General features: G+C 41.0%; 1 protein-coding gene and 1 long non-coding RNA gene across 3 annotated transcripts in view; one reads left to right on the top strand and one right to left on the bottom strand.

Annotated features, from left to right (window-relative positions):
* Positions 1–22,370, bottom strand: part of DOCK1 (dedicator of cytokinesis 1) — a 553,358-nt gene that overhangs the window by 213,294 nt on the left and 317,694 nt on the right. The window lies entirely within an intron of this gene.
* LOC149860000 (uncharacterized) lies at positions 13,657–20,595 on the top strand. Its single transcript, XR_016443436.1, has 3 exons — positions 13,657–13,704; positions 14,580–14,787; positions 20,474–20,595. It is a non-coding gene; the product is annotated as an uncharacterized LOC149860000 (long non-coding RNA).

The following is a 22,370-nucleotide window of genomic DNA, read 5'->3' on the forward strand; positions in this document are numbered from 1 at the left end:
TGCAAGGCCCACAGCAAGGAAACACAGTTGCACATACACATCTATTCATTTTAATGTTCAAATGCCCCAAAACTGAATTGGTAGAGACCAGGGAGGCAGAGTCTCTATACAACTCTTCTGAGACTAATGATGGTGCTAACTTCTTGGAACTGCTACAGAAGAAAGATATAGAAATACTGGAAAAATTTGTGGGATAGCAACCTAAGCAAAATGGTGAAAGTCCCAAATTTTTTAAACTGGACTAGGCAAACATTAGAAAAACTGTGTTATAGGGAATGAGTTCTTTACTGGAAAGTCCAAGCATGTCTTTTTTGTAACTAAAATGCTTTGTTTCTATTTGTCAAAGGAAAACAACATTCGACGTTGGCACTGCGGAATGGATATGCTACCTGTTAAGCACTACCAGTGTGCTGGGGACTGTATAAAACATAAAGCAGGAATTCCAAGGAATCTGAAATCCATTCAAAACCTGGACAAACAATACACCTGATGAATAAATGTGGGTCAGTCTAGCAAGTGAAGCAGGATGTTCCCTTTGTAGCTTTTTGACAGAATACCATTAGAAAGGTTTGTGGAAGAAGTGTGCTGGAAGGAGCAGGCTGAAGACTGAAATTGTTTGGTGGGTAAGAGGCAATAACATAGAACAAGTTTTTGGTTTGAATACTTGCACTTTTCTTCTCCTTTGTTTGTGCATGTAATGTGGTTTTGTCTTGCTGACAAGCTACAAGGCAGTGCAAACAAAAGGAATGTTGGAAAAGCCATAAGAGGTGTGTCTAGATAATCACACATATGCAGTTTGTGATGCCTAAAGTGTTATTCATACAAGCAGCACTGAGTACATGACATGATCCATGGAATTATGAATCAAGGGGGGAAATGCACACCTTGTTCACTGCTCTTTTGTTCTTCATTATTTCTTCATTATTCTGCTTCTACAATGATTTTTCTTTGTGCCTTAACAACTGTATTTATTTACTTTAAACATTAGGGGCAAAGCCATTGTCCTTTGAAATCAATGGCAAAATTCCCATCAACTTTAATAGAATAAGGATTTTTTTTTTCCTTTCCCCCTTTTCACATTTTGCTTTATGAAGTCTAGCTCAAATCCAGGCTAGGTCTCAAAATATGCTTGCAGTTTTGGATTAGAGAATTCTGTTTCCTTTCCTGTGAAATATATGCCTTTTTATTTATGTATTTTTTCAATTTTTTTTTTTTTTTACATTGGGAGATCCTGGTGTCAATAAAAACCATGGCAGAAAAAAGCAGGGTGGTGCACGTGGCAGCTGTGTGCTGCCGGAAACTGGAACTTGGCCAGCCAGAGCAACGCCCCCAGGACCCCAAGTAAGGCTGCTGGGGCCAGTCCAAGTGCTGGCCCCAGCCTCCCCTACCCGACCCAAGGTAAGTTGCTGCACACCACTGTGCATGCAGGGTGCATGCAGGGTGTTCCCTGATACAAGTAGCAGCAGCACAACTATGTGCCACTATTATTTGTCCCTGAAGAAACACGTGTGTACTCATCTGGACATTACCAGGGTGAGCAAACAAGTACAATAATAGCTGTGTTACCTGGCTTCTTACTAACCAGAATACTCTATTAACCAGAATTTCCAATATCCCGCAATATAAATCCTCACTTTAGCAACCAGAATCTTTGCCTAGTCTATCCGCCATGCACATCAAGTATTGCTGTTGTTTATATTAGTGATGCTGCTGGGAGCCCTTTTAGTTGATATTCGCATAGGTGGAGGGAGGCTGAGCGCATGCGCACATGCCCCCCTCCCCCAGGCAGGAAAGTCTGCAGGGGCAGGAGCAGGGAGAGGGGAAATGGATCTGCATGGGGCAAGGCGGGCTGCCACTGTGGGCTGGGGCAGGGCTGGGCTCTTTCTAGTGGAGGTGTCCGTGCTGCGTTCCTGTCTTCCTTGATAGGTGTATAACTCTCAGATAACTCTGGGATTTTTAGATAACCAGCACCCCCCTCACCCCACTCATGCCAAATAACAGAGCTTTTACTGTACTTTTAAGTCTGAAAGGAAAGCACTTCTTTTTTAAAAGTCCATGAGAAGAATATGCAAAAGCAATTTGTTGTTTCTGTGTAGGATAAACAGTTCGGTAATGGACACCTTTGTTTGGGTAACTTTGTAAACAAAAGGTCTAAACTCTATTCATTATTTTCCTTTATATCCTATTGTTCATACCCTGTATGAACATTACTTGCACTTTCAATATGCCTAACAGATTGTGGATACCATCAGGAATACAAATAATAAAAATAATACATAGTATCTCCAGAACATGACATGGGGAGGAAGCAGCAGCATGCTGCACTAATTGCACAGGTAGCCTGAGCGTGACAGACTATTAATAATACCATACAGAAAAACTGTTTTTTCATTTGTGCTCGTTTCACCAGACCCACGTTTTTTTTTACCACAGAGGTACTCTAGACCAAGTCCAACAAGAACTGAACTGTATGTTGCATATGAGATGGTAGATTATGAATAAAAGGTTGGGGTCTGGAGGGTGCTAGGGGGCTAAAAGAGAAAGGCAGAAGGTAAGCAAATGGCAGGGAGAATGGGTATAATTGTTATAGCCTCCCATGTTTTGTCTTGTAAGCACTACTCCATCTAATTTACACTTAATTCATCTTTGCAAAGGAAGAGTCTGATCGGCATTCATCACTACACAGAACACCATCTGGTGGACTAAATTCTGAATGTTTTTGAGAATGAGTTAACTTGCAGCATACTGCAATGCATGCTAATGTGACATGCATTAGCAGGATACTTTTCAACACCATATATGTTGTCTTGTAACTATTACTGTACCTTTAATCCAAGATTCTCATTAGAAATTAAATTAGTTAACAATTTCAGTGAAAACAGAACTTTTCAGTAATGGTAAGGGTTTGATAAAAATACAGAAAAGTAAAGGTAAGGTAAATAATCAGGACTGACACTAAACTGTTAGCACTATTTCAATATATCAGCATCCATAAACATAATGCACCTACTATATACATTACAAATGATACTAAAGTAAAAGACAACCATTTAAAGAGGAGGGGTTACTGCAGATCTTTAGTCTTACATTGCGTTCTACATCGCTTTTTACATGACCCTCATCATTGTGGCATGCAAGCTCATTACTTTAGAATGTCACTGTTATTAGTATCAATATGCAGCCCAACATGGCCGTAGGGGACAGACTCAAGGGTAAGAGGCACCAAGTACGAGCTTCCCTACTGTCAGTTTTACTGAGATCAGAGGCCTGAAATTCCAAAGCCAAGACTTTTCCCCTCTCTGTTAGAAGATCTAAGGCTTTCTTTTCCGAGGAGTGGATAATCACGGTTGGTGCCTGCCAACCATGATAGTGACTCCTCAGATGATTGGTTTAATGCCTCTTAAGAAATCATGTATTTAATTGCATTTGGGTATCTGACTGAAGTTTTAACAATCAGAATACAACTACTATAGAGAACACTGTAATACTGCCACAGATCTTACAGTCTGGACCTCTGACAAGATAAAGAGTCAGAGGGGTAGGAAAGGGGTAGACAAGGTAACAGTCAAGACATTTGCATAGTTTAGTAGTCACAGCAGTCAGAGTATTAACTGCCAGCTTTACCAGGGCCATCTGGTTATGAACTGTAGGCAGCACAGTAAAGGTAGGATTATAGAGAGATTTAAAGGTGTTGGATGCTGGCTTTGTAAATTTTGATGGACAGGTTTCTTCCTCATATAAGATGAAATACAGTATATCATATAAAGGTGTCTTCAGGAAAAATGGAAAAGCGGCATATCTTGTCACTGGAACAGCAAATGGGAGGGTATATTACAGATGATCACCTGATATGTACATCTTTAAGATCTGTGTAAGAGTCTAAAGCCCTGGATAAACACTAATAGAAAATTATAAATATTTAAGTTACCCACAGAAAAGTGATCTTGGAGTCTAATTCTGTTCTCAGCTATCCAAAAACAACCCCTATTAACTTCATGGAGAACTGCAAAAAAAAAGTATGTGTGGGTACTATATGGCTTCACATGAAAATCTGATAACACAAAAAATGAAAACACTGGCAAATCATCATAATACCGATAAAATAAATTTCTATAATCTCAATAAAAGTCTTACAAAATCTATTAAAATATTCACCTGATAACACCAACCTCTCTAGTTAACATTTTAAATGTTCTCTTTACTATCCATAAAGGATGCTGTGTAGATATTACATAGGATTCTTTAATACTGTAAGTATAGAATTGACTACAATAGTTGACAGGAATTGAAATGCTACTTTTTCTTTTTACCTACTGTTCATGTAATGAGATACAGCCATTGCAATCTATTATGTCAGGCCCTATTTTGTGTTGTTTTCTTTATAACTTTGGTAATTATACTGGCAGTACTTTTAGATGCTTACACTTTATGAACATGCGTCCAGAATACATGGAAGATACTAAAATTTATATAGAAAACTTTAGATCCTTGGTTTAATATTCCAACAAGGGACTGTCCTTTCACTCCGTACATAAAGCAAATACTGTAATAAAACAGAGTGCAACATATTTATGGAACTGACAGCTGGCATAGATGCAGGGATTCAACTTCTATACAGTGCATGGCAGCACTATGCAGATTCCCACACTAGCTGATTACTTTAACTCTGTAATCAGAAGCTGTAAAGCAACATAAGCATGACATTGCACATGAGCTATTACTCTCTACTCTCAGTAGAACTGCTTAGCCTGGGTACAGCACTAGGTTAATACAGTGACAATTCTTTGAATGACAAAGCATGAGGGAATTATCTCTGCATAAGGCATGGTACTGCCTTGTGTCATTATAGACATGCCCCTCATTAAATTTATTAGACCTATACGTAGAGACTTCGCTCTACTTTTCATTTGTTCTCCTCTACCAACACATTCCATAAGTTAAACTCTTTTATCTCCTTTATTTTACAGAACTTAAAATAAATGCATTTCTTATGGTCTCGCTAAAGTAGCATCTTTAATTTGTAAGTAATTTCCTGGGGGGGGAGGTGTTTATTGGACACAGAGCATGTAATTACACTACAGGCACTTCTTTTTTGGTCCCGTTCTCACTGAACAGACAAGTCAAAACTATTACGTTTTTTTCTTTTTTGAAGAGAGTCTTTATTTTCTTGAACTTTAGTTATTTGTCAAACAGAATATTTAGGTTGTTGGCTATAAAGTAGGGGTGTGCAAAACAGGCCATATTTGGTTTGGATTTGGATTCGGCCAATCAGGAACAGTGATTTGATTCATTGATTTGGATCACAGTCCCTGATTCAATTTGGCCAAATCCAAATCTGAAGATTCGATGCTGATTTGGAGAATCAGCTATTCGGACACAGACACAACTTCATATGTTTTTTCTACATACCTCAAGGTACCAGTGCGGCTTGCGTATGTTGCAATGCTGGGGCGCATGGAGCATCCCACAGGAGCATGGGGGGGCCCTCCACGTGCTCAGCAGTGAACCCGGAAATGGAGAAGTACTTCTGGTCCACTTCCAGGCCCACCAGGGAGTGCACAGGGGGCTCCCCCGTACTCCCCTGGCTCAACAATTGGCCATGGGGGGGATCCCAGGTGCTCCCCGAGACCCAAGAGGCACCAGTCACTGAGCTGTGGGGGGTTCCCTGGCACACTCCCCAGTGGACCCAGAAGTGGACCAGAATTGCTTCTGGTCCACTTCTGGGTCTGCTACCAAGGTCTCTGGGGAGCCCCCTGCACTTCTGTGGGATGCTCCCAGCATTTACGAGCTGCCTGATATTTAGAGGTATATAGAAAACACATTTAAAGCTGTGTCTATATCTGAATCGCTGAATCTTTCTGAATCCCTCCGAATCAATTCGGAGGGTTACGATTCGATTCAGAGAGATTAAAGGGTCCTCTGATTTGATTCCGATTTGGAGATTCAGTCACTAAAATCGGGCCGAATCTCTGCCGTATTGAATCAGGGACCAAGGCTTTGCACAGCCCTACTAAAAAAGACCAACTCACAGGATCCATAAATTTTTGTTTATTAGATGGGATGTGACATTTCAATAACATTATAAATGCATATTCTGGAGGGTTATGATGGGTACTGGTCACCTTAGGTCGCTCGCTTGGTCACTCACTCACGTAATTTAAACCCATGCAGTATAATGTATAATACCTGCTGTAGTGATTGTGAGATCACTGGTGTCAGTATATCTATCTATACAAGGCTCTAGAGTTTGTTCTCGATGGTCAGCTTCATCTAAGGTGATGTCTTCTCTAGAAGAGGGCTGCCTACTTGTCCTTTTGTCTCAGTAGGTTGGGTGCTAGGTGAGAGGGCACCACAGAGGGTCATGTTTCACTTTTATCCCTTTCTGGCAGACTTGTGTGATCCCCAGCATCATCTTGGCTGCCCAATCTGGAGGTATGAGTAGTGCATGACAACTGTTAGTCACAGTCACTGGTGATTTTGCCCAATGGTGTAGTTTTGGGAGTCCACTTGACTTGATTGATTCAATGGCTGTGTCCTTGCAGGTTTCAGGAATCAATTCTTTGGCTTGATTAGCTTAAAATGGCTTGTAGAATAGAGTTTTGTAATGGTAGGTTTTTCTGGCTAGGCTATTGTCAATTAGCAGGCAGAGGCTCTTGCTTTGTCCAACTGACTCATATATACTTGCATTCACTCAAGGGACCAGCCCAATATAGCACATTTTATCATTTTACAATTACCATTTCAATGCAGTTTTTAACAATGGTCCAGGATGCAACTTCATTCTATAGGGAATATATTCCTTAAGGGTTTAAAAGTATAAAGTATAAAATATAAAATGCCATAGTAAAGATGAGACAGATGAAATATAAAAATGCACTGTAAGAAATATATAAAAATGCAATGTGAGGTACTGAGGATCAAAGGCTACTGGGGTCAGTGAGCGAGTTACATTAGCACCAGGATATATTTACAGACTTTGAAGAGGATATTTTAATTCTTTTGTTTTTTTTAGTGACACTGAGCTCAGTCAATATGTAGATGTAGTTTGTAGGTTTTTCCTACAGAAAGCCACTTCAGCTTTTGGGCTTGCTCTGAGCCTTGCTGCACCCATGCAATGAGTGTGCTAGGTCTCTGACAATACTCAGAAGAAAAAGAAATGCACAAAATGGGGGGTGCAGGCAAGAAGGGCTTCTTGTTAAAAGATTAATCTGAGTTCTGAAGATCCTGAATGATTCCTTAAGCAGCTAGCTTGCCATATCAGTTAACATGCAAACAACAGTTCAGCCATGTTCCAAACCAATTTAGATTTCTGTATTTCTCAGTTTGTCCTTAATGGATGTAAAAGGCTGGCAAGCACCCTGCATCAAAATATCTAACAGCCCTCGAAGAGATCTGTCTCTGACTTCAGACTGATGGGAAGCCATCTGCCAGTTTTGGAAGAGCAGCAGGTTGTTTGTTAACCATGTTGTATGATTAACCAGAATTTCTGAAAATAAGTTGCCCCTTCCAAACGATATTGGGTTACAATACTGGCCAATGTTAGTTTTGCTTTTCGATCTTTTGGGCATCTCTTATCCCCAAATTAGCCTGACTCTGGAAGCAGAATGAAACCCAATGGAAACGATGTTTATGTTTTAAGTGCAGAGCCCAAAAGTGGACACTCCGGGTGAGGCCTCACCAGCAATGAAGATAACGGAAGAATTGCTTCCATTGATTTGCAAGTGGTACTCATGTTAATACAACCCAGTATGCTGTTAGCTTTTTTTTTTTTGCAACAAGAACACACTGCTGACTCATAATCAGCTTGTACTCCACCACAGCTCCAAGTATATCTCTGCAGTACTGTAGCATAGCCAGTCATTCCCCAGTCTGTATTTGTGAATGCAATTATTCAGCCCCGAGCACAGGGCTTTGCACTTGTCCTTGCTGAATCTCAGCTGATTGACTGCAGACTACTTTGCAGTCTATCCAGGTCACTCCGCTCATTCCATCCCAGCCCTGCCCTTTAGAGTCTCTATGACTCCACCCAACTTGGTGTCATGCACAAATCTACTAATAGTATACTCAAGCCTGTCATCCAAATCAGTAAGATGTTGAACCAGACTCAGGACAGACCCCTGGGAAACCCCACTTGATACCTCCAGACATTGAGGGATTAATGACCGATTAATCATTGGGCACAACGATCCACTCAGTTATGTATCTACCTTACAGTACTTGTGTCTAAGTCTGTACTTTCTTAGCTTGTTAATGAGACTATCATGAGAGACAGGGTCAAAAGCCTTGCTAAAGTAAAGGTATATCACATCCACTGCTCTCTCCCTATCCACCAAGCCTGTCTCCTTATCACAGGAGGAAATAAGGTTGGTCAGGCATGACCTACTTTTGGTGAATCCATGCCAACTCTGCCGGATTACCTTGTTTGCCTCTACACAATACATTCCTGGAAGACCGGTTACATAGGTTTTTTGAAGTATCAAGGTCAGGCTGACTTGTCTATAATTCCTTGGATCCTCCTCCTTCCCTTTCTTAAAGATAGGTAATATATTTTCTCTTTTCCAATCATCTGGAACCTCACCTGACCTCCATGAGTTCTCAAAAAGGATAGCCGATAGCTCTTAAATTACCTCAGCCAATTATTTCCATACCTTAGGGTGCATCCCATCTGGCCCCACCAATTTGAAAGCATCTAGCTTCTCTAAGTAAACCGTAGTCTGTTCTAGGATTACATTATTCTAGGTTGTTTGTCTTCTTCCCCATCTTTTCTGTCAACTGCACATATCTTTATGAAGACTGTTGTAAAAAAGGCATTCAGCCTTTTTTGTATCATATAGATTGCCTTGTGCATTCTGTAAGGGACCTATGGTTTCTCTGATCTTCCTCTTACTTTTGACATACTTGTAGAATCCCTATTCATTGCCCTGGCCAGCTGCCTCTCAAATCATGCCTTCCTAATTTTCTCTCTGCATGCCCATGTAATACTCCTATACTCTTCCCTAGTACTATGAGCAAGTTTCCAGTTTTTGTGGGATTCCTTTCTGAGTTTTAACTTTTTGAAGAGATTTTTGTCTACCTGGCTGGTTTTCTGTTGCACTTTCCATTATTCCATCACATCATGATAACTTGCTCCTAAGCCCTTGATATGATGTCCATAAAGTGCGGCCAGTACTCCTTTACCCCTCAGACTTGCCTTTCAGGGGATCTGCTCACAAAATTCACTGAGTTCACTAAAGTCTGCTTTTATGAAGTCCAGTGTCTTTATTCTAGTGCTCTCCTTTCCCCATCTCTCTTTCTCTGTTTGAGAGGCAAGTTGAGAAGAGCTCCCCATCCAGTTGGCCTCTGTATTATTTATTTTAAAAAGTTATCCCAACACCTCATATGAATCTGCTGAATTGCTTGTCAGTTGTTGTGTTTCCATCCCTGAAGATGTCCTGATAATGAAAGCCCCCCATTAGAACCAAGTCCTGTGACTTTGAAGCTTCTGTAAACTGCTTTAAAAAAGGCCTTGTCCTGCTCTTCCTCCTGGTTTGGTGGCAAATCATGTCACCCCCCTACTCTTCCCTTGGACCTTTACCCAGAGGTTTTCAATAGGCCTACCTTCCACTCCACGCTACAACTTTGAACACATTTTCATCACCTTCACATACAAGGCAACATCTCTTCCTGTTTTCCCCTGCCTATGTTTCCCGACCAAGCTATACCCACCCATGATCTTACTCTAGTCATGTGAGCCAACCCATCACATCGCCGTAATTCCAATTACATCATAATTCTGTGATTGTAATTGGACCTCCAATACTCCATCTTCTTGGAACACCACTCATGGTTAAAGAAGCCAAAGCCCTGTTGGCAATACCTTCTACACAGCCATGTGTTGATCACCAGGATGTGTCTACTCCTAAGCAAGCCTTTGCCTTTGACTAGAATGATTGATGAGAACACCACCTGGGCCCCTTTATTCTTCTGCCCAGAGCCACGTAGTTGTTTTTGATCTGCTCAAGGTCACCCCTGGAAGTATCATTTGTTAACACTTGCATTAGCAGCATGGGGTAGTAGTAGTCAGAGAACTGGATACGTCTTAGCAACTTTTCCATGACACCTTGGATGTGGGCTCCTAGCAGGCAGCAGACCTCAGAAGCCAATAGGTCAAGCCAGCAGATAAATACTTCTCTCCTCTACAGAAAAGAGTTGCCAACCACAACCATCTATCACACCACACATGACCTACAAACATCACAGCTAGACACTGAACTACCAAAGAGTGGTTCAAACCCTTGTTCCTTCCCTTTTAAGGGTAGGTTTTTTCCATCACGTTACATTTATTGGAATCAGAATTACCAAAGAAAAATTTTAAGAGACAGTTTAGCCCTAGACTAGTTGCATAACACAGACCACCTCCCAGGTTCACAAAATCAGTGACTACAGTAATCATATCCTGTTGTTTGTAAAAAGACCTCCACTAGGATACAATAAATACAAGATGATATTCTTATGGGAGCAATATCAATCCTAGAGGACACATTAAAGATAAAAAGTAGTGCAACATTCAGTAATCTTGAGCTTCTGCTAACCAGATGTCTTCTTTAGCTCTCGATGTACACAACCAGCCTCTATGATTTAGGATGGGAAGGGTACACCTCAAGCAAGAGTATTCTAATTTTTCTTTTTTTCCCCCAACTGCTTGAGGCATAAAACAAGTTTAAAGCCTCCTGACTTTTAGTATTATAATTAGGAAAACAGTTTCTCACAGTTCCTCAGTGACAGTTCTTGTGCACTAGCATGCATCATGAACAACCCCTTTGCATTTAATGTTTCCAATCATTTTCACTCTTTTGAAAAAAAAAAGTTGTCAAGAATCATTCAAGAAGTACAGCATTGAAGGAATAAGGACATCAAATTGGTTATAGCACATAACAAGGAACATGGACCATTTCCTGTAATTGTCACCCTATCATAGGGAAAAAAAGAATGTCCTTTTACTTCTTCCTGACCAGACTTCATATATTCAATGACATCCTTCATTGTAATAGTAATGCCTTTCTTTTGAAAGAAAGCTAAACTTAACCTTGGGGAAATGTGCAAAGCTTGTTTGTGTGGTTTTGCTTCTGCTGGCTTTGCTTTACTTTTTGGAGACATCCTACAATACATTTCATCACAGAACAAAAAAAGGTCCAATATACGTATTTCTCCAGTTAGGGGCTCTTATTCAAGTTCCTTCACATAACATATTTTCTTCATATTAAAATGCAACAAACCTAATCTAGAAGGGGTTTTTTTTCAAGAAAAGAAATAACAAACAAATAAATGGAGCCAAACTCAACAGTAAGCAAAAAATCTCCTTAGAACACTGACCAAGGTATACCCAGTTTTCCCCCTCTGGTCTCCACAGCTTAAATTTTCATGCATGAAAGAGAACAGTTATTAAAACAACACATGACCAAAGCCCAAGTTCAGTTAAAAAAAAAATACAGAAATAATAACTTAGTATCTGAGACTGCAGAGATATAATAATATAGTATTTTAAAAGATGAGAAAGACACACACTAGGGGGCACAGATCAGCTGAAACTTTTATATCTGTTCCTGTATCAGTGAAAGATAGGTATGCTCAACCCCAGCTCCTGGGCTGTGTCATCCACTACCCTGGAAACCAAATTTTCAGACATATGAGGAACCCTGGCGCCAGGCCCTAGAGCCTAATCCTAGTGGGGCGGTGGGGAGGGGGGCAGGAAATGGGGTGATGCTGAGCTCCAGGGCCTAATCCTGGCATGCAGGGCTCCATCCAGTCCACAGACTGGCTCTGGGCCACTTATCTGGCCCACAGGGCCAAAAGGTTGAGCACCACTGATGTAAGAGGACTGAAACGCTAAATCCTTACATCTGAATAAACCAGGTGCATAATTTCAATGATTCAGCTAACAATAAATTACTTTACATTTTTCCATTTTTGTTTCAGGGGCATATTGATACAACTTATACGAATTCATAATGCTATAGGACCATATGTCATCTGTCATTCCATCATTTATAGGGTTTCGTCGTATTTGAAGCAGTGCAACATTATATCTGTGCCCTTATACTGATATAACAGCAATGAAACAAAACAGTTACACCAGTTCAGTTGGATCAGTCTTAAGCCAGTATAATTTAAAACTAGCATAACTGTTTTGTCTGCCCACACCCTTAAATGTAATTTGAATGACCACTTATAAAATGCACTGGAGAAATGTAGGTATTTTGAAAGCTGAAAGAATATTCAGATTTTTTTTTTAAAACAGAGTGAAAAATAGGAGACATGAATTAAGCATTGCTTATGAATGTGAAAAAGTAATATATTTATTATCCACTAGGAATATTTGATATACTTAAGTAATAACAGTATTGTAAATGAAACTGCCATGAGAAAAAGACACACTATTTTTAATAAAACATCGTATCCTCTGTTAAAAAATATCTACCATATGATGCAACAGTTCGTGATGGTAATAAAAAGGAATACTAGTATTCTTTTTAATTTAACACCTTCAATTCTGTTTAATTACCTACTTCACACTCTTGCTTTTATAAGAAACAAGTATCCACACATTCTTGTTCTTGACATATACTGTGTCAAAAAGAAAAATAATGAAATGTGAGATTTCAATATGTGAGACTAATGATATTTCATAGGATTACTTTAAACTCAAAAACTTTACTTGTGCAAGTAGATTAATGGGTCAAGATACCTCCATGCAGATTACAGAATGGGGCCCCAACATTTTAATAATGGAGTAAAATGATATCTTTGTCATTTTCCACTGACACTATATTATACAATGCAATATTATTATACAAGATAATTATACTATATTATACAACTTAAAGACTTGAGGATCTCAACTTTCAACCATGTGCATATTTTCTTAGGTTCATCTTTTCTCCTTTTATTTTCATGACTAGAAGTGAGCACCCAGGCAATATTATACCTCATCTACCAGTGTTTTTCCTGCCCACCTGTATTTCCTGTTCCCACCAACTCTTTTTAGGCTTCTCATCCAAACCTCAATGACCCTGCACTGTCTCCTATCTGTCCCTATTGCCTATCCCCAGCTTCCAAATCTTTCTCGCTACCAGTCTACAGTCTCAATCTCCACTCCAATCTATTTCTCTCTGCAACTTGACTAGTTCTTCTACCCTCTGCATTGGAACAAGGGGGGTTCCTCATCCTCAGTGCATAAGGGCAAGCAAGCTAGGGGTCAGTGAAAGGAAGGAAAATCAGACTCTGCTTCCAGTCCCAGTGCCTGGCTTTAACAATTGGGACAGCTACCAGCCCCACTTACAATCAAGGAAGTGTACTTAGAGCAATCACTTTCATTTGGTGATTACCAGTGTTTGTATCATCAAACCCTTAACTGCAATTGGCTGTAAATTACATCAGGATTAAACATCATTAAAAAAAATGTAAACCTTTCTAGATAGAATGGGATAGAAATCTAAAGAACAACAACAATGATACTGTCCACCAGAGGTTGCTGGAGTAATGCAATCTAGCCACACCTCTATTTGCCTTCATATAACCTTTAATATATTTCTACCCAGGCCACCAGAATGCTTCGCTGCTCTGCTAGTGCAGCTACACAGATGCATAAATGCAATGTAAGATTGTTTGTCCATAGTCTTCAGGAGTATTGCTGTGGACTGAGGTGATTTAATGCAGAAGTCCAAGGTGATTATAATGTAGAAGTCCAAGACTTTGTCTTTGTGAATGTTTTGAGGTAAATAATGCAATGTAGAGAGGCTGGTGAGAATTATTTATACATGACTTAGAAGACAATAGGATATCAGTTCAAGATCACATTTTTGGGAGCTGAGGTAAGTGGCAAATATTTTGGAGTATGAAAAAGGTGGCATTAAATAAAAGCTATAAACCTTGGAATCATCCAGTTTTGCATATTCCCCGTATTTGAATGCTCAACAGTTTAATCTTACAGTTGGTTTAATGTAGACGTATTTTTTAATAGAGGATATGCACAATAATTGTAGTTGTGATAGACTGGATGGATTAAAGTACTGGTAACAAAGATTTAGACTCTGAAAATGCTTTCAGTATGAAAGAAGACTGGATGTTTATTTCCAATTATTGCAAGGGATTTTTTTTTTTTTTGAAGGAAGGGCTCGAGCTCACCAAAACAACACATCAAGGACTAGCAAACTCAAATATACTCCTACAAGGTCATGAGAAAGGCAGCAAGTTTGGACAGAGCATTTTAGAGATATGTGGATTTGATGATTAATAATATGAACAAGAGCTTTTCTCCAGAGAAAAGCTGTACATGATGTACTAAAGGAATTCTGTTTTTCCGATTAAATTCATGAAACGGGTTTTGTATCCGTTATATTCCTCCTTACTCTGACATTGAGTATATTTTAAATATACTTGCATACAGCTTTCTAACTTGGGAATCCCTCAAAGAGATCAATCTCTGAAAGCACAGTCTGCCAATTCTAGTGAAGATAGAGCTATTAGTCAGTTCCATTTGTTGGCAGAATAGTGGGAAGCTTTCTGTTCTTCAGTCTAATACACTTGTTTTGCCGTTCCAGCTCCTTCTAGAAGAGAACGACAACCCTTCAGGGCAGTCCCAGGGAATGTGGCAATTCAGGCAGAGCAATTGGTCTGGCACAAAAATTGGATATGAAGAGCCAAGTAAAGTGGAATTAAGCAATAAGACAGAATAGGGAATATGTCACCGCAGGATATCATCAGACCTTGAGTGCCTTATGAAACACAAGTGCCTTCGAGCTGTCAAAGGTATGACAGTATCATATGGATGTCACATGCCCTGTATTGCCTTAATGAAGTGAAAAACTAAATATCCAGACATGGCTTCATCTCAGATATGTACATTGTTAAATATATATGTGTGTGTGTGTGCGCGCGCAATCTTCAGAGATTGGGCCTCCCAGCATTGTATTCACATCAAAGAAATGTCACACCTTTGCAGAAGAAAAAAAATCATAGAATAAAGCACCTGACATTTTGTATGCTAACACTGAAATTCGAATACAGCCAACATAGTGGATGGATTATGATTCAAACTCATAGGATAAGAACTGGGACTGGAAGATCTTCTGCAGATTATCTGATATTCTCTTTTATGATATTTAAAGTAAACATCTAGGGTAAATAATCAGGTTCTAACTCTAGAAGGGACAGAGAGGACTCTTAGCATTAGAGCACTTAAAATTAGAAGGAAATCTTATACTGAATGGTCTGTATTGGTTTAACATTTAAATGAATTTTATATGCTAAGTGCTTCTACTATGAGACAATTATCACATCAATAAAAAAAGGAAATAAATAAGGGAAAATTATTAATATCCTCCTATTCACTTCAGAATAGGAACACTGCTTTTTTAATTGAACCATTTGTTAATTTCATGAAACTGAGCTCATGATAACATAGTATTGCCCGGCCTTCCTTACTTTCCTGGCATAATAATTAAACACTATTTTCACACAAACATCTTCAATGGAGAAATTTATTTAACCTGATTTTTTTGGTGATCATTTGGATGCTAATTAGTTTTGTGCATATAATCTAATGACATACAACAAGCTTGCTCAGATTGACCCCCACAGCTTTTAAAGAGGTAGTGATTTTCTTTCTAATCAGAAATGTTCTAAATTGTATATATACGTTTGAAAAATTATCACAGAAAGTATGCTGTATTTGGCTTTATTTTGTTTGGGATCCTGCTCAAAAAATAACCACAGGACTCTTTATATTATTACTCAAGAAAATATTTTAGCGTAAGAAGACAAAATATATAATGATCAGGGATCTAGGTTTTCCATTTGCTGTGGAAAAATGCAGATTTTCTCTTTTTTAAAGGACAAAATCACAGGAAACCACAGGTTTCCCTTTGCAGGCTGGCAGCCTTCAAGCCTGCGAGGAGCTGCTTGTGGCTATGGGGAGCAGGGGGAGGGTGAATGGTGCACATGCATGTGGCCAGCATACAGCCAAGCAGGATGGTGGGAGCAGCCTCAGAAGCTCCATGCAGGTAAGACTTTTGGGGGGTTGGGAAGCAAAGACTTGGGGACTGTTAGGGGATGTGGTGCTGGGGCTGGAGCAGGGCAAGGGAGGCAGGGGAGAGGCACCTGCCCTTCCAGTGTGGGAAGGGGGTTGAAGGGCTCTTTGAGGGTGGCTGGGAGCTGCATAGCCAGGCTGGCATCATTGGGGCAGGGGCAACATGGGCAGCATATCAGGGTTGCTCACCACCATCAAGTAACAAGGGGACAGCTGCAGTGGACCTGCATTCTGGTGAGTGAATGTGGCAGGAGGAGGTCTGATTTTCCATGATTAAAAAAACAATATCAAACACCAAAATATATAGATATTTAGAATACATTTTATTATAATGATTGAGGCGCAGGTAGGCTTACAAATTGTTTTAAAATTCTAATATTATAAAAGACTTATTCTGTCTGTCTGTCCATAACAATTTATTCACACTCTGATTGGCTGATGGAAACAACCAGAGTGCGAATATAGCATTTGGACAGGAGGTGGCAGCACAGTGGAGTGCCGCCATGATGGTGGGAGGACAGGCTGTGCTGGCCTTGCCCCCTCTGCCCTGCTCCCTGAAGGCAGTGGCAACCGAGTGGATGGGGCAGGGGAGCGAGGCCAGTGGAGCTCCTTGGAGACGGTGGTGGCGGGTGGGGGAGCGGGGTCAGGACACCGGGGGTGGGGGAGCGGTGAGGCCAGCTTCTGCTCCCTGTAGGTGGCGAATATGGAAGGCAGGGGCCAAGGCCAGCCATATACACACATGTGTATATATACTCTAATATAATAAAGTGCTTAGTCTGGCTTTCTGTGCGTCTGTCTGTCCGTAATGCTTTTGGCAATCACGCATGCACCATCCAGAGGGCTGGCAATGATTGGCTGCGGGGACTCCACCTCCTCAGGCAGGGAGGGAGCTGCCGTCGCCTCAGGGAGGGAGGTGGGAGCCCCGCTGCTCCGCGGGAGGAGCCAGAGGTGGGCGGACAGAAGAAGCTGCTTTTGCCACCTCAGGTGGAGGGAAGCTCTGCTGCTCCACAGGAGGAGTGGGCAGCAGAGGCGAGCAGGGGGGAAGGAGAAGCCACCATACCCACCTCCTCAGGTGGGGGAAAACCCTGCTCCTGGGCAGGATGAGGCAGAGGCAAGCAGGCGGAGAGAGGAGGAGGCACACTGCTCCATAGGAGGAGGTGAAAGCAGAGGCAGGAGGGCAGGTGGTGGGGGGAGGGATGAGCTGCTGCTGCTGCCTCATCAGGCAGAGGGAACCCCCGCCACTCCATGGGAGGAGGCAGATGAGTGGGCAGGGGGAGCGAGCCGCCGCCTCGGGCAGAGGGAAGTGTGTGTGTGCGCATATTAGTGATGTTTCATTTTAATGGCAGAAAAACACATATTTGGAGGGTTTTAATCAGAGAATTTTGATTTTTTATTACAGAATTTGCAATTTTTAAACAGAAAAGCAGGATCCTTGAATGATCGAATGTACTTTTCCATTTGCATATTACAGCTATACTGGGTTAATTTGGTATTTGTGACTGTAAAAAAAATGGCTGAAGAACCAATATTTCCTTGAAGATTCTCCTTGGTGGTAGAAATACATATTGTCACAGTTTCATAATTTGCTCATTACCAATTTGCCAGAGTAAGCATTAGAGAGTTGGATAAATGTATTAACTAGGTTGATTAGTTAGTTCTGTAGCTACCCAGCAGTGAAGCCATAAGGATTATAAGGCGAGTTAAGAAAGCAGAGAGCTGCCCGGGAAGTTCAATGGAGTAAACAATGCTGTAATTTTATAAATCTCTTTACAATTCTCATCCTTCACAAAATGAATTTAGTATTTAAAATGTCTTGAAGGGATTTAATCTTCCATTACTCTTGGAGGAGGAGAACTAGCTAATGAACGAGAATATTTCTAGTTCCAATCATAATACTACTTTGCTAGCTAAGTATTTTGCAAGGAGCAAAATCAACAACCCATGTAGATTAGAAATAGAATCTTATTTTTTTAATTAGTTCATGTGATATACCTGCTTTTCAACATGTATGAATGAAATTTACAAAGGATAATATACTTCATCTCCTCTATGTATTCACATCTTTTCTAGTAGAAAGGAAGAGGATTTCCTTCCTCATCCATTATTCCTTTAAAATTCTGATTTTTAAAATCTGCAATTTAATTACTAATTAAAAGTAATTACAGGTCACGACATAAAATGGGTTGAAGTATCAAAAATATATATCCACAAACAGAAAGCATTAATTACCAAGGGTAAACTTGCGCGTGTTAATATATCATCCCATCACTGATATTTTGGACACAAACATTCAATTTCACCCTCTACCAGGAGAAGGCAACAGACCCAATATTTTTTTCTCACTAAATGGAGGTGGAAGATTACAAAGGGTATTTTTTCTGTTCCTATAAAACCAGAAAGATGGATGGTGTGATAAAGATAAAAAAGAGTCTGTGTTAGGGTATATGGAAAATGTGGTGTTGGTGTGGGAAACAGAGAAAGGCAATCCTTAGCAATTCCCAAATCCATTTCTCCGTCTACACAGTGTTCCTTTAATTTAAAATGAGAGGAGATTTGGGGGGGGGGGGGGGGGCGGAAAGGAAACCCAGCATATTTCCAAGACACACTCCAAGACCAGTAATGAACACCTAATTTTTGTAATACTTGAATTTTCTTTCCTGTTTAGTCATTGGGAGTAATAAATCAAGATGCGAGGTAAAAAAGTGTCAGGATTAATTAAAAGAACCCTATTAGTCATTTTTTGTTTTTGTTTTTATCATATCATTTATATAACAGCATCACTGGTGAGCTCAATTTCATTGGTACAAGACGTTGTTTTGGGACTTCTGTAACAACCAGGGAGATGAGAAATAAGTGAGAGAGAAAACAGCTCCATTACACCTGACATGCTGCCAGGGTGCCAAGAAAAACAATATCCACAGACAATGTCATTATCAACATAATACCAATGCCAAGCACAAAACATCTCTAAGTCCAGATTCATTCAGTGAAAATAACATACTGCATAATATGTTCTATTTCCCTCTAACAGGGAAGTCCAACTAACTGAAAAGCATGCTCTTTTCAAAGCATTCTCCTTTGAGGCATCTCAGATGCAGAGTGAGAAAACAATGTTATTTTACAACATAGGTTGGTCTGTTAAATTTACTAAAATGTCTAGTTAATTTGACAGGTACAAAATTAAGTAAAAAGAACCTTCAAGGTCTTTGCTGAAAAGGTCAAAGCATTATACATTAGTTTAAAAGGACACACATACTCCCTAAGAAAAACAGCCCTGTGGTATACCCATGTAGCTCACCTTGCCTCAGAATTGAAGATCTGCAGAAATACATTTTTGAAAATTTTATCACTAATGTACAAGTTGTAAATAATCTGTTTCCATTTCCCCTTTGTTTATAAGAAGTGTTGAATTTTCAAGGAAATGCAGACCAACGTGTATCAGTTAATTTTCACTTTAAAAGATTCCATTTCTCTTAAAACACATGTGCAGATACCTAGCAAAAGAAACTTGGTAAACAAGTGTATTACAGTAAAAAATATATAACAAGTAATGCTGAAATTGCTTTCCTTATCCAATGGAACTCTACTCTTAGCACTCAAAAACAAGACCGGAAAATACTTCACTTCTAATCTAATACATTATTGCACACAATTTGCAACACTGTCTTATTGGCACATGTAGATCCAAGGGTCAGACTGCACATTATAATTAAACTACGTTAAGAACACTTAAAACTTGGATGATCACATATGAAGGCTCATTAACAAGTGCTCTTTCTCTTGTATGACATCAAATATCAACTTCCAAATCTATGAGCCACTGCTTGGTATTATGTGAGGATCAATGTGAGGATTCCATCTACCCTGTTTAGGCATTTGTAAAGATTGCAGCTTTCAAGTAAGTGCTGTGCTGTTTGTTGGACACCACATTCACACAAGGGACTGTCCAAGATGTTCATTTTGGAAAGCGTTAGTTTGCAAAATCTGTATTCAGATCTTAGTCTTTTAAGCTTTACCCACACTCTCCATCAAGGTCATGCCAAATGGGGGACTTATTTGGTATCGGTGTGTGTCCATGGAGTGCAGGATAGGGCCGGGGACCCCGTCAGGCTCGTGCCCAGTGAGTCTGTCCCGTGAGGAAGAGGCCCTGTTATCCTCTCAGGAACACACAGCAATGTTTGCCCAGGTCTTGCCTGCCACATGTTAGTGTCTAATCCATAAGTACTGGGAGATGCTCTCCTTGCTTGGAGGTACACTTCAAGGATGTTAGGTCTGTTTCTCCTTGGAGCTCGGACCTTCCCTTACACTCCAGTCAAACGCTAGTACAGGTGTAAAGATATCTCAGAAAGTCTACCAGTTGTTTGGCAGATATTCTAACTTCTCCTCTGCTCTCTTTTCTCTTTTAAGCTTAGAATCCCCTCAGCATCACCTTCAGATGAAGCAGACACAGAGGGATATTTGGTTACAACCGAAACAAAAGGAAACAGTAACAACCAAAGAACAGAACAGCCCCGGTAAGTACTGAGAACTCCCAAGTCCCAGAGGTCACTAGGCACTTTCTTTACCTCTTCTGTAGATTCTTCCCCAAAGGCTGAGGAGGTCATCATCTAGACAACCTCATGGGGTATTAACAACTCCAATCAAAAGGAAAAGGGAATTAAAAAAAAGAAATAAAAAATGCAGGGAATGTCTTCACCTTCTGAGCATTTGTCTTATTTGTAAGGTTTGGGGATCCTCCTCCTTACTCAATAATGTCTCAAATCAGTCCGCCACAGTTCTTTTCCTTTATATATAATGTCAACTTAAATGTTAAAAGACAACAAAGAAACAACCCTATTCCATGCTGAGCAGCTTGCATATGCTCTGTACTCCCTAACACTCTCATGCTTCCCTCCATAGCCACTTGCAGGGAACCCACCGACAGGAGTATCACCTATAGTCAGAGCTCCTTGAAGCCCTAGGACTGAAATTCAGTTTCTCCCCATCCCTGGGGTTCTCAAAGCCAGCAGCTTCAGGGTAGGATAAGGAAACTTGCCTGCTTCCCCGGTCTGCCTTCCCCTCCTCCAGTGATGCCATTCTGCCAGAAATACTGCTTTGGCTGTGAGGGATGCCAATCCAGAAGGACTGACAGCTGATAAAGTGGCATTTGGGTGGCAGCAGCATTCCTGCTGTAAGCACAGTTGCCAGTGGGTCTGGTAGGCTTTCCAGTTTTTCCTTCATAGTTTCTGAGGAGGTGGAGAAAGCCTCTTCACAGTATAAAATGCTGTAGGAATAGCTTTGACCTTTCCTAGCTGTCTTCCCATTCCATTGCTGCCCGCAGATTTGGTTCAACATCCCCAATCTCTTCAGGGAGCTTGTGGGCTTCCTGTATAAGTGGTTTATGACTTTTCAGCCTGTTACACCTCCATCTATTTGTGTCTTCAATTAACAGTTGATGGAGCAGGTGACTGTTATTCTCTCCTCCCTCTACTGCCAGTAACGATGTTTGGGTGCGTCTTCTTATATCATTTGGCCTAATGCCCAAGAGTACAGGAAGTGAGTGAGTGTACACTACGCAGTTTGTTACAAGTCTCAGTGCACCGTTAAGTAGTGTTGAACTTTTTAGTGTGACAACTCCTGGACCATACATGAGCACAACATTCTGCTGGGGCATATACCATTGCAAATGCTGTGGTTCTGAACACTTAAAAGTTGGCACTCCATGCTGTGCTGGCTAAATAACTTAAGGCACTGACCCATGCAGAGACATTACCGCTGACCTACTGCTGACTAAAGGTGGGTGGGGAGCTACCTACTGAATGTAACGTGTACAGGTGAGGGAATGATCTAATGGAGGGGTGGGCAAAATATGGCCTGTGGGCTGCATCCAGCCCACCAGGTAATTCTATCCAGCCTGTGGGTGCCCACCAACTAATTGTACCCCACCCAGCTCGCATGCCTTGCTCCCATGGTGGCCTTGTGCACAGAAGGACCTGGCCCAGCCAGCACACAGCTTCCAGGTGGTGCTGATGCTGCCACTGCTTCAGCTGCCGAGGTACTTGCTGTGCTTCCCTGGCCTGCAGTAGTTCTTCCTCACCTCCCTGCTGTAGCGCTCACTCTGGGCAGCAGGTTGGGAAGTGGCAGGGGAGAGAAGTATAGTGGGGGTGAGGGGGGTGAAGGTGGGTGGGGGCAGGGAGTGTGGGGTTCGGGCTACCTGAAGCATGGGGCTACCAGGGTGTAGGAACCCCCTCTACACACTCCCTATCATGGCGCACAGCCCCCACTGCCGGCAGCAGCAGCGGCAGGGGGCCCTCAGGGTACTTGG

Source organism: Crocodylus siamensis, chromosome 7 (genome assembly GCF_052110815.1).
Source record: "Crocodylus siamensis isolate JL-2025a chromosome 7, ASM5211081v1, whole genome shotgun sequence".
Lineage (NCBI taxonomy): Eukaryota > Metazoa > Chordata > Crocodylia > Crocodylidae > Crocodylus > Crocodylus siamensis.